At 44.7% G+C, this 8914-nt stretch overlaps 1 long non-coding RNA gene across 1 annotated transcript; it reads left to right on the top strand.

Moving 5' to 3' along the window:
- The first annotated feature begins 3775 nt into the window (after positions 1 to 3775).
- Positions 3776 to 7031, top strand: LOC129463221 (uncharacterized). The gene is made up of 2 exons (XR_008651051.2): positions 3776 to 4331; positions 6812 to 7031. It is a non-coding gene; the product is annotated as an uncharacterized lncRNA (long non-coding RNA).
- Positions 7032 to 8914: the final 1883 nt, after the last annotated feature.

An 8914-nucleotide genomic window follows, 5' to 3' on the forward strand; every position in this document is an offset into this window, starting at 1 on the left:
GAAATTGAAAGGGAATTTGAGTGTTCGCCAGTGCTGTTGACTCAAGTGCTTCCCATTAGGAGTCGGGGCATTAATGAAATGCAACCACCTCAGTCATTTTCTTGATATCCTTTCTGCAAATACAGCTAAGAGCTAGAGCTGGGCATTTAGCTAAAGGACCTTTTTTTTTTTTTGCTTCTGTGTATACCCCCTGAAAGCAATTACACCGTTGTCAAAAAGCCCTGCATTTTCACAGGTTCCTCAGAGCAATTCAGTGAAGAAATGGGACGGGTGCATGGAGCAAGTGAAGAAATGGCTTGCAGGGAGCAGAGCTGGAAAATTGATGGGCGCTGCATGTTTTCCTTAGGGGTTCCTCAGCCACCTCAAGCCTGTCTGCACAGCAGCCACAGTCCTCTCAGAACTCATCACTGTCTTCTAGTTATTTTACTATCTTCTCGAAGCTATGCCTAATGAAGTACAGCACAGATCAAGGGCCTTAAAATGGTTTTTATTTTGCATTACTTTTTTTTTGTTTTGTTTTGTTTTTTGTTGTTTGTTTCTTTGTTTTTTGAGACGGAGTCTAGCTCTGTTGCTTAGGCTGGAGTGCAGTGGCGCGATCTTGGCTCACTGCAAGCTCCACCTCCCGGGTTCACGCCATTCTCCTGCCTCAGCATCCCAAGTAGCTGGGATTACAGGGGCCTGCCACCATGCCCGGCAAATTATTTTGTATTTTTAGTAGAGACAGGGTTTCACCATGTTAGCCAGAATGGTCTCGATCTCCTGACCTCGTGATCCATCTGCCTCGACCTCCCAAAGTACTGGGAGTACAGGTGTGAGCCACCGCGCCTGGCCTGCATTACCATTTTTGACCATGCATAACAGGAGGTTGAAGAGAAATATTCCAAAACTTTAACAGGGTTTGTGCTTGAGTGATGGGCTTTTTTTCCTTCTCTCTCTCATATTTTTTAACCTTTTATTTTAAAATAATCACAGACTCACAGTAATTTGGAAAAAATAATACAGAAAACCCCATGTACCCTTCTCCCAGCTTCCTCCAATGGTTACATCTTGTATGGTATAGACACACAATGGAATATCATAGTCTAATGAGAACAAAGTTTCTCCAACTACTCACAGCAGTATGAAGGAATGCATTCAGAAGCATAATATTGTACAGCATCAAACCCAGGTTGACATCAGTGCAATGCTATTAGCTTGACTATAGACCTTATTCAGATTTCATCAGTTTTTACACACACCTATTTGTGTGTAGTTTTATGCAAATTTATCACATTTAAAAATTCATGTTCTCAGATTTTAATAACTTTTTATAATAAGAATATATTTGTTTCATAATAAAGAAGAAGGCTTTACTTTTCAACTTTTCTGGGAATCTCTCCAAGAAAAAAGAAATCCTAAATATGTAAATTCCTAGACACAAAGTTTTTTATTGCTAAGTTACTTACAATATAAAAAAATTAAATCACCCAAGCATTTCACCAGAAGTAATTAAATATAATTAACCAGAGAACTTCTGCTTAATGGACTATTGGGCAATGATTTGAAATGTTTATGAAAAAGGATGTGATAACACAGAAAGATGCTTATGATGAGGTTAAGTAAAAACCAAGCTACAAAACTGTACAACAGTGTGACGATGACTATGTAAAAAGAAATCAACACATGGAGGAAAAACAGGAGGGAAACACTGATACGGTTTGGATTTGTGCCCCCACTCAAATCTCATGTTGAATTGTAATCCCCACATGTCAGGGGAGGGTCCTGGTGGGAGGTGATTGGATCATGGGCGCAGATTTCCCCCATGCTGTTCTCGTGATAGTAAGTGAGTTCTTCTGAGATCTGGATCTGATGGTTTAAAAGTGTAGCACTTCTGCCTTCGCTCGCTCTCTCTCCTGCTTCGCCATGGTAAGATGTACTTGCTTGCCCTTTGCCTTTCCCCATGATTGTAAGTTTCCTGAGGCTTCCCCAGCCATGTGGAACTGTGAGTCAATTAAACCTCTTTTCTTTATAAATTACCCAGTCTCAGGTAGTTCTTTATAGCAGTGTGAGAATGAACTAATACATACACCAAAACTGTCCTTCTCTCTACTTTTCCTATATTTTCCTAAATTTTGTTATTGAGAAGGGATTTTCAGATTTTAACATGCATCCACTGGTGATCTTAAAATACAGATTCTGATTCAGTAGGTTTGAGGTTTGAGGCAGGGTCTAAGATTCTGTGTTTCTGAGGAGCTCCCCGATGACATAGAGGCTGCCGTTATATAAGAGACACTATGTTTAAACAATGATTATTTAAAAAGTGGACCTTTGGGAATAATAATAAAGGGCTTCTTATGTTGTAAAACCAGCCTCAAATGCCAAAGCATACTGCCCCCCCCCAAAAAAAACACACAAAAAGGTCAATAATATCACCTCTTTTTACAGTCTTCACTTGGATTTTCCAAGTAAAGGACAACGGAAACTGGGCTTGTCAAGCCCTAGAGAGTGAGATTATTCTTTTGTTCTGAATTATCTACTGAGACGGGAAGAGTTTTCCACCCATTGTTGGGTGTACTCGCCTTCAATTCAAGGTGTGACTCTTGTCGAGTCTGCTTTTCTTGGGAGACCTTATTTTGTTCCCATATAATCATAATGCCTAAGAACAGGTATCTACCGAGAACCACCTAGAGGATGAAAAAGCACAGCCCACAGGCACTCCTCAGACAGGTAACCAACCCTCATGTTCAACAACCACCTCCTTGTTAAGAAAGGTAATGTGAGGAATTGTAGACCCCGTTTATCTCTCGGCAGCCTGAACTGTGAAGCACTTTATTTTTCTTTTAATCTTTCAGCAGGAGCTGTTTCTGTTCTGGCTTTGCCAAATAGATTACAAAAAAGTAAAGTTCTATTTTTAAAAAATCAGCCAGTCTTCCTTATGAGCCAATCAGGCAATATATAACAGCTTTCATTTATTTTGTAATTTATAGATCTCAGTGCTCTTCTAGAGATATTATTTGACTTTGATAGCATGTTTCTTATTTTTAAAGTAAAGCATTTTCCATGTTGAATATATGGATTTTTAAAAATGCAAAAATGAGAAAAATTCTTTTATAACATTACTACTCATAATGGTGTACTATAATCTTTTTTTCCCAAATAGAATACATGTGTGTCTCTTTTTTATGAAGCTGTATCATATTGTTTTGTATAATATCCGCTCTATCTCACTTGATCCTCAGAGTAGCCCTGGGAGGAGGCAGGGCAGGTATTACTAATTCCATGCCATTGGAATGGATTCATCAATGATAAATTCAGTTGCAGAAACCCCTCTTTCTAAGGCTTGGTCCAGTACCTTCTCCAGAACCATGCACGGTGAAGGCTGATCACAGCCTAAATAGTTCTACAAATATATCTACATAAAAGAGAGCGATAAAGAAGGAGAAAGAATGTTTCCTAGATATTAGTTGTATGAAATGAAATTTATGGAGTGGCCCCGTCTTTAAAGAGGTGGCTGCATTAAACCATATTTGGTTTCCATCCAGCCTAGAAAGTGACACTAATCAGAAGTATATTAAAGCCAGACAGCTAACAAACAAATTGTGGTGTCTGCCCACAGTGAAATGCGATAGACAACTCATAATATGAACGAATGCTTTCAGAAACATTACACTGGATGAAAGAAGCTTGGCACAAAAGGATACACACTGCACAGCTACATTTACATAAGAGCAGAAACAGGCAAACCGACTCTCTGGGGTCAGAGGTCAGGGGAGCGGTGAACATAACGGACTGGGGGTTGTGGTGACTGAAGGGCCCAGGCAGGACTCTGGAAGCACTGGTAACAGTTTGTCACTTGATCTGGATGAACACCAGTGTGTTCCGTTTTGGAAATGCTTTGAGCTGTACTTACCCTAAGTTTTCAAAAGCCTCTTAGTTTCCGGTAGGTTGTACCTGCCTTTGCAACTCTCACAGAATCCGCCCACTTGTTCAGGCAGGGATCGCTTGCCTTCCATTTTTATTATTTCAGGCCTCGCACATGCAAATCTAACTGGCCAGGACTGACCGTGAAGGAGGGAGAGCTCTGGTCCATGGGTCTCCCCTCCCCACCTGGCAGGCTTTGGTCAACAGCGCTCAGAATGAAAGGAAGGTGGTGGTGCTGGCTTTCAAGTCTCCTCCAAACACAACAAACCCGGGTCTGCCTGTCCTCCATTAGCTTTTGCTCATTGGAGAGGGATAACACATCGCTAAGAAAAAGACTTGTTCTGAGAGTGAGGACTGCCCCCGGATTTTGTAACCAGTTGCAACCACCTGAAAGCAGCTCTGGGGAAGAGGTCATTGAAGAGTCTCTCCAGGTGAGGGTTTTGTCTTAGATCACCTGCTGTTTTTCAACAATGAGGAAGACTAAAATAGTCCCAGCATTTCTATTAAAATGCTCTGTTCTCACTGCTGACAGTCGGTGTAGCAGAACGAAACAAACCTGGGACTCAGTTCAGTTCCTCCCCGAAACCAGGTAGGTGAGCAGAGGCAAGTCAGTGACCTCCAAGCCTCAGTTTCCACAACTCTAGAATGGAGATAAGTAACCCTACTTTGGGTGATTCAAGGAGATAGTGTATATTGAAAGAGACTAGTATAAAGGTTGGCAGATAGTGAGCTATTCATAAACTCCTCTTAGAAATAATATTCCAGCCGGGTGTGGTGGCTCATGCCTGTAATCCTAGCACTTTGGGAGGCCAAGGAAGGAGGGTCGCTTGAGCTCAGGAGTTCGAGACCAGCCTGGGCAACATAATGGGACCTTGTCTTTACAAATTATAACAATAATAATTAGCTTGGCATGGTGGCATGCACCTGTAGTCCCAACTACTTCGGAGGCTGAGGTGGAAGGATTGTTCGAGCCCAGCAGGTCAAGGCTGCAGTGAGCCATGATTGTGCCACTGCACTCCAGCCTGGGAGGCAGAGTGAGACCCTGTCTCAGAAAAAAAAAAGTAATATTCCCCTGGGCTTTCATTCATTAAGCAAACACGGATGTGCACCCGCTAGGCACTGGGGACACAGGAGATGCACCAGGAGGAGGTACACGAGGCCCTGACTCCTGGAGCTTACACGCTGCAGGGCGGAAGGCAGCAAACAGGGAGGCAGACACATGAACATACTTTACTTGAATGCGATGAGTGGTTGTGAAGGAAATAAATAAAGTTGTCAGAGGAAGAGAATGGTGGAGTTCCATCCACTTGACACAGTGGGTCGGGGAGGTGTCTCTGAGAAGTCAGTGTGATCTGAGGCCCTGGGATTAGGGACAAACTAATCCCATGATGAATGGAGACTGGGGTACAGAGGAAATGCAGGGGCAACCTCTGGGAATAGGAGAGGGCTTGGCATTGTGGGGTACAGCAACGAAGTCAGTGTGGCTGGAGGGTGGTGGAGAGGATGGGAGATGGTGGGGCTAAAGGATCAGGTAGAATCCGCACCCTGGGGCAGGGCATCTGGAGGCCATCGTGAGGGGTTTGGGAGTTTGGCGCTGAGCAGGAAGGAAGGCTACGCTGGCTCTCAGCTGGTGTGATGTAATACTACTGGCATTTTAGGCTCCTTGATTTGGATACTGTATGGAGAAGAGACAGCAGAAGAGCAAATGGAGGGGCATGAATGAGTTGGTTGCGATTATCCTGGGAGGAGGGGCGGTGACTTAGTCTAAGGAGGATGGAGGTCAAGGAGATGGAGGGACATGGACAGACTGGAGAGAGGTTCTGAGGTAGGAGAGACAGGAGATGAGGAAAGGAGAAAGAAAAGAGGGCTCCTAGACCATGGAGACACCCAGGAGGATGAGAGGTGCTGCCTCAAATGGAAAAGAGCAGCAGGTTTGGGTGGTGGCAGGGGACAAAGGTGGACTCAGGCAGGAGGTAGGAATTTGAGCTGGGAGCTCAGTGGAGGGAGTGGAAACAGAAATTTGGGACTACTCCACATAGACGCCTTTAAAGCCTAGTATATTGGGTGAGCTCCCTTAGAGGAACAAGGCCTGACTCCAGCCACGAGGATCTCCAACCTTTAAAGCCATGCCAAGGAGACGCCAGCACAGGAAACTAAGAAATAGCAACCGATGCAGGAGAAAGATGGAATGCATGCTGTCTCAGGAGCCCAGGGGGAGGGCTTCCAAAACAGCGAGGGGCGGGGGCCCTGCATGAAGCCAGGAGTCTGAGGAGAACAGAGCAATGTTCTCAAGTTATAGCATGGGGTTGAAGGTGAACTTGACATGGGTTTCAGTGGATGGTGGGTGTGGAACCCCAACTGAAGCTGTGGAGGAATGAATTGGGTGAGGCAGGGTGCTAAAGTTGGCGCTCCCCATCTTGCCTGCGGATGTGTGTGGGGTTCCTAACCTCTCCAGGAGGCTGGCAGCTCTCGCTGCCAGTCCCCTATGTTCCCACCTGTAGTCAGAGGAGCAGCTCAAGGGCATGGGACATACCCTGGACCCTAGAGGGAGAAGCTCTGAACTGCTGAGGCCGCACAGCCACCATTCACATTCTGAACATGCCCTCTTGCTGGGAGTGGTGTTAGCAGGAACATTGATTCCCACAAAACTCTAAATAGCAGATGTGGGATGAGTACGGAATGCTAGCCTTTCTCTGTTTTATAGCCAAAGGAAAATTTTTCGGAAGCCATAACCTCTTTGGGTGGATCTGAAAGGAGGGAGGATGTGGCTTAAGTTGTCTGGTGCAAAGTTTTCCAGGTGTTGTGAAAGACGTATTTATTGGGGCTGGGAGTGAAAACAAGGAAGAAAGGGTAGAGCTGTAATGTTGATGGGAAATGTTTGTAAATGGAGATTTTTTTTTTCTTTTATTAGGTGGAAAGTGAAGTAAATGAACTCTGGGGTGGTGTCTTCCAACTCTCACTTCCAACTCTCCTGTGTTTGTAGACTCCATGTTCCTAAACAAGGGAAAATACAGCCACAACCTCCAACGGACAAGAGCTTATTCATTCCCTTAATTTATCTTTATTGAGGATGTTCAATGTATAGTGTAAGAAAAGTTGAAAGTGAATAAAGGAAGCTGAAGATGTTTAAAGATATAGTTGAGAAATCTAAAGCCTAATGAATTGTTTTAGAAGAAGAGTTTAAACAAAATAGGACTACTCAGGAGGCTGAGGCAGGAGGGTCACTTGAGCCCAAGAGTTCAAGGCTGCAGTGAGCTATGATTATGCTGCTGCACTCCAGCCTGGGCAATGGGGCAAGACCCTGTATCCAGAAGAAGAAGAAGAAGGAGAAGGAGAAGGAGAAGGAGAAGGAGGAGGAGAAGGAGAAGGAGGAGGAGAAGGAGAAGAAGGAGGAGGAGAAGGAGAAGGAATATAAATAGATAAAAGGCAGATAAGCTGTATTTACAGGATTCCATACATAATCAAGAACCCTGAGCAACTGTGGCCTCAGCATGATAGATATTGATTTCTCTTACACATAGAAGAAATCAAGCAGGGGATGAGGTAGCCAGCTGTGTTGGTGGCTCTATGAATTTGCCAGGGACCTACCCTGTCACACTCAACCTAGTCCCTATCCTCATGGTCCAGAACAGAGCTGGAACTTGAGCTGCTTTGGCTGAGCTCTTCAGAGAGAATGGCATGAGGGCTTCACTGTAAGGGGATCACAGGCATTGCTCATGTGTCTTCTAAGCTAGAACATTCATCCATGGCCATGAGTAGCTGCAAGGGAGTCTGGGCATGTCTGTGGGTTAGGCAGCAATATGGGTGTTACTATTCTGAGAGAAGGGGAGAAAGTCTGGCACAGAGGCTAATCTACAAAAATCAGAATATGCAAAACAGATGTAAAATTGATGATGATTTACTTTACAAGTGATGTCTTATCTTGCCTCCATTAGCACAAGCCACAGTCCTTGACTCAGCATTTGAGCCCCTCTGCCTAAGTGCCTCAATCTACCTCTCCAAACTTATCTCCCTGTTCACATCCCAAACAGCCTTGGACTTCTGCTAAGCTGGTGATCCCTTAGTTCTGGGTCTCTGCTTGCTTTGTACTAGCTTGAGTTTCAATTCATACACAAAGGACTGGATGAAACCCCTGTGTGAATCTAAGTGGGCAAAAAAAGGAGCAATCTTCAGGAGGGAAGCACATATGCATGCCCATGTGCTGTAAGTGACTAGTGGAGTCCACTGCACACAAGATCAGAGATGGGTTGGAAAGCTGGTGGACCAGACACACGGAAGTGGGGACCTGGCACATAGCTGTTGCAATACTCCCCTGGGAAGATAGGTTCTCAGGGGCTTGCCCCATCCTGGAGAAGAGGTGGCTCCCAGAGATAGCCTCACATGCCAGCAGGGTAACTGATCTTGTCATTATCCCCCATTTCCAAGCTCACCTCTTTATGTTCAAAGAGAGATACATTTCTTTGACCAAGGAAGGCTTGTCTGTTTGCAAACACTTGACAGGAACATCTGTCACTCTTGTGGGGCTCTTACAGGTTCCAAATGTCCGTCACAGGGTTTCATTACCTCAACCTTCTAGATTATATTGAAAAGGGGAGGCATACACATGTGTGCTTGCAGTTGAAGGAAGAAACCCAGGCTTAACTTTCTACAGATTCTCAAAGATGTCTGTGACCCTGAAAGATTAAGAAGAAGGAATTAATTTGTGTTCCAGGGCTGGCTGAGCCTTGCAGCATGACAGTAATCCTGGGGAACTGAAGATCCACACCTTTGAAAAAAGAGCTGGAGAAAGAGACCCCATGGCCACAGGTCCCAGCAGTCTTGCTCAGTGACCCCACCACATGGAATGCCAGAGACCAGGCCAGATTCCAGATGTAGTGCAGGGCAGCCGGGCACATAGCTGTGCCACCCTCACTGGCATACATTGTCAACCAGGAGGCAGATGCATAGGTCTCTGAATGGATATGTGAGGGTGACTTTTGAACATTTTCATTCTGCACTTAGCTGAGCTAAGCTT

This window comes from Symphalangus syndactylus, chromosome 14 (assembly GCF_028878055.3).
Source record: "Symphalangus syndactylus isolate Jambi chromosome 14, NHGRI_mSymSyn1-v2.1_pri, whole genome shotgun sequence".
NCBI lineage: Eukaryota > Metazoa > Chordata > Mammalia > Primates > Hylobatidae > Symphalangus > Symphalangus syndactylus.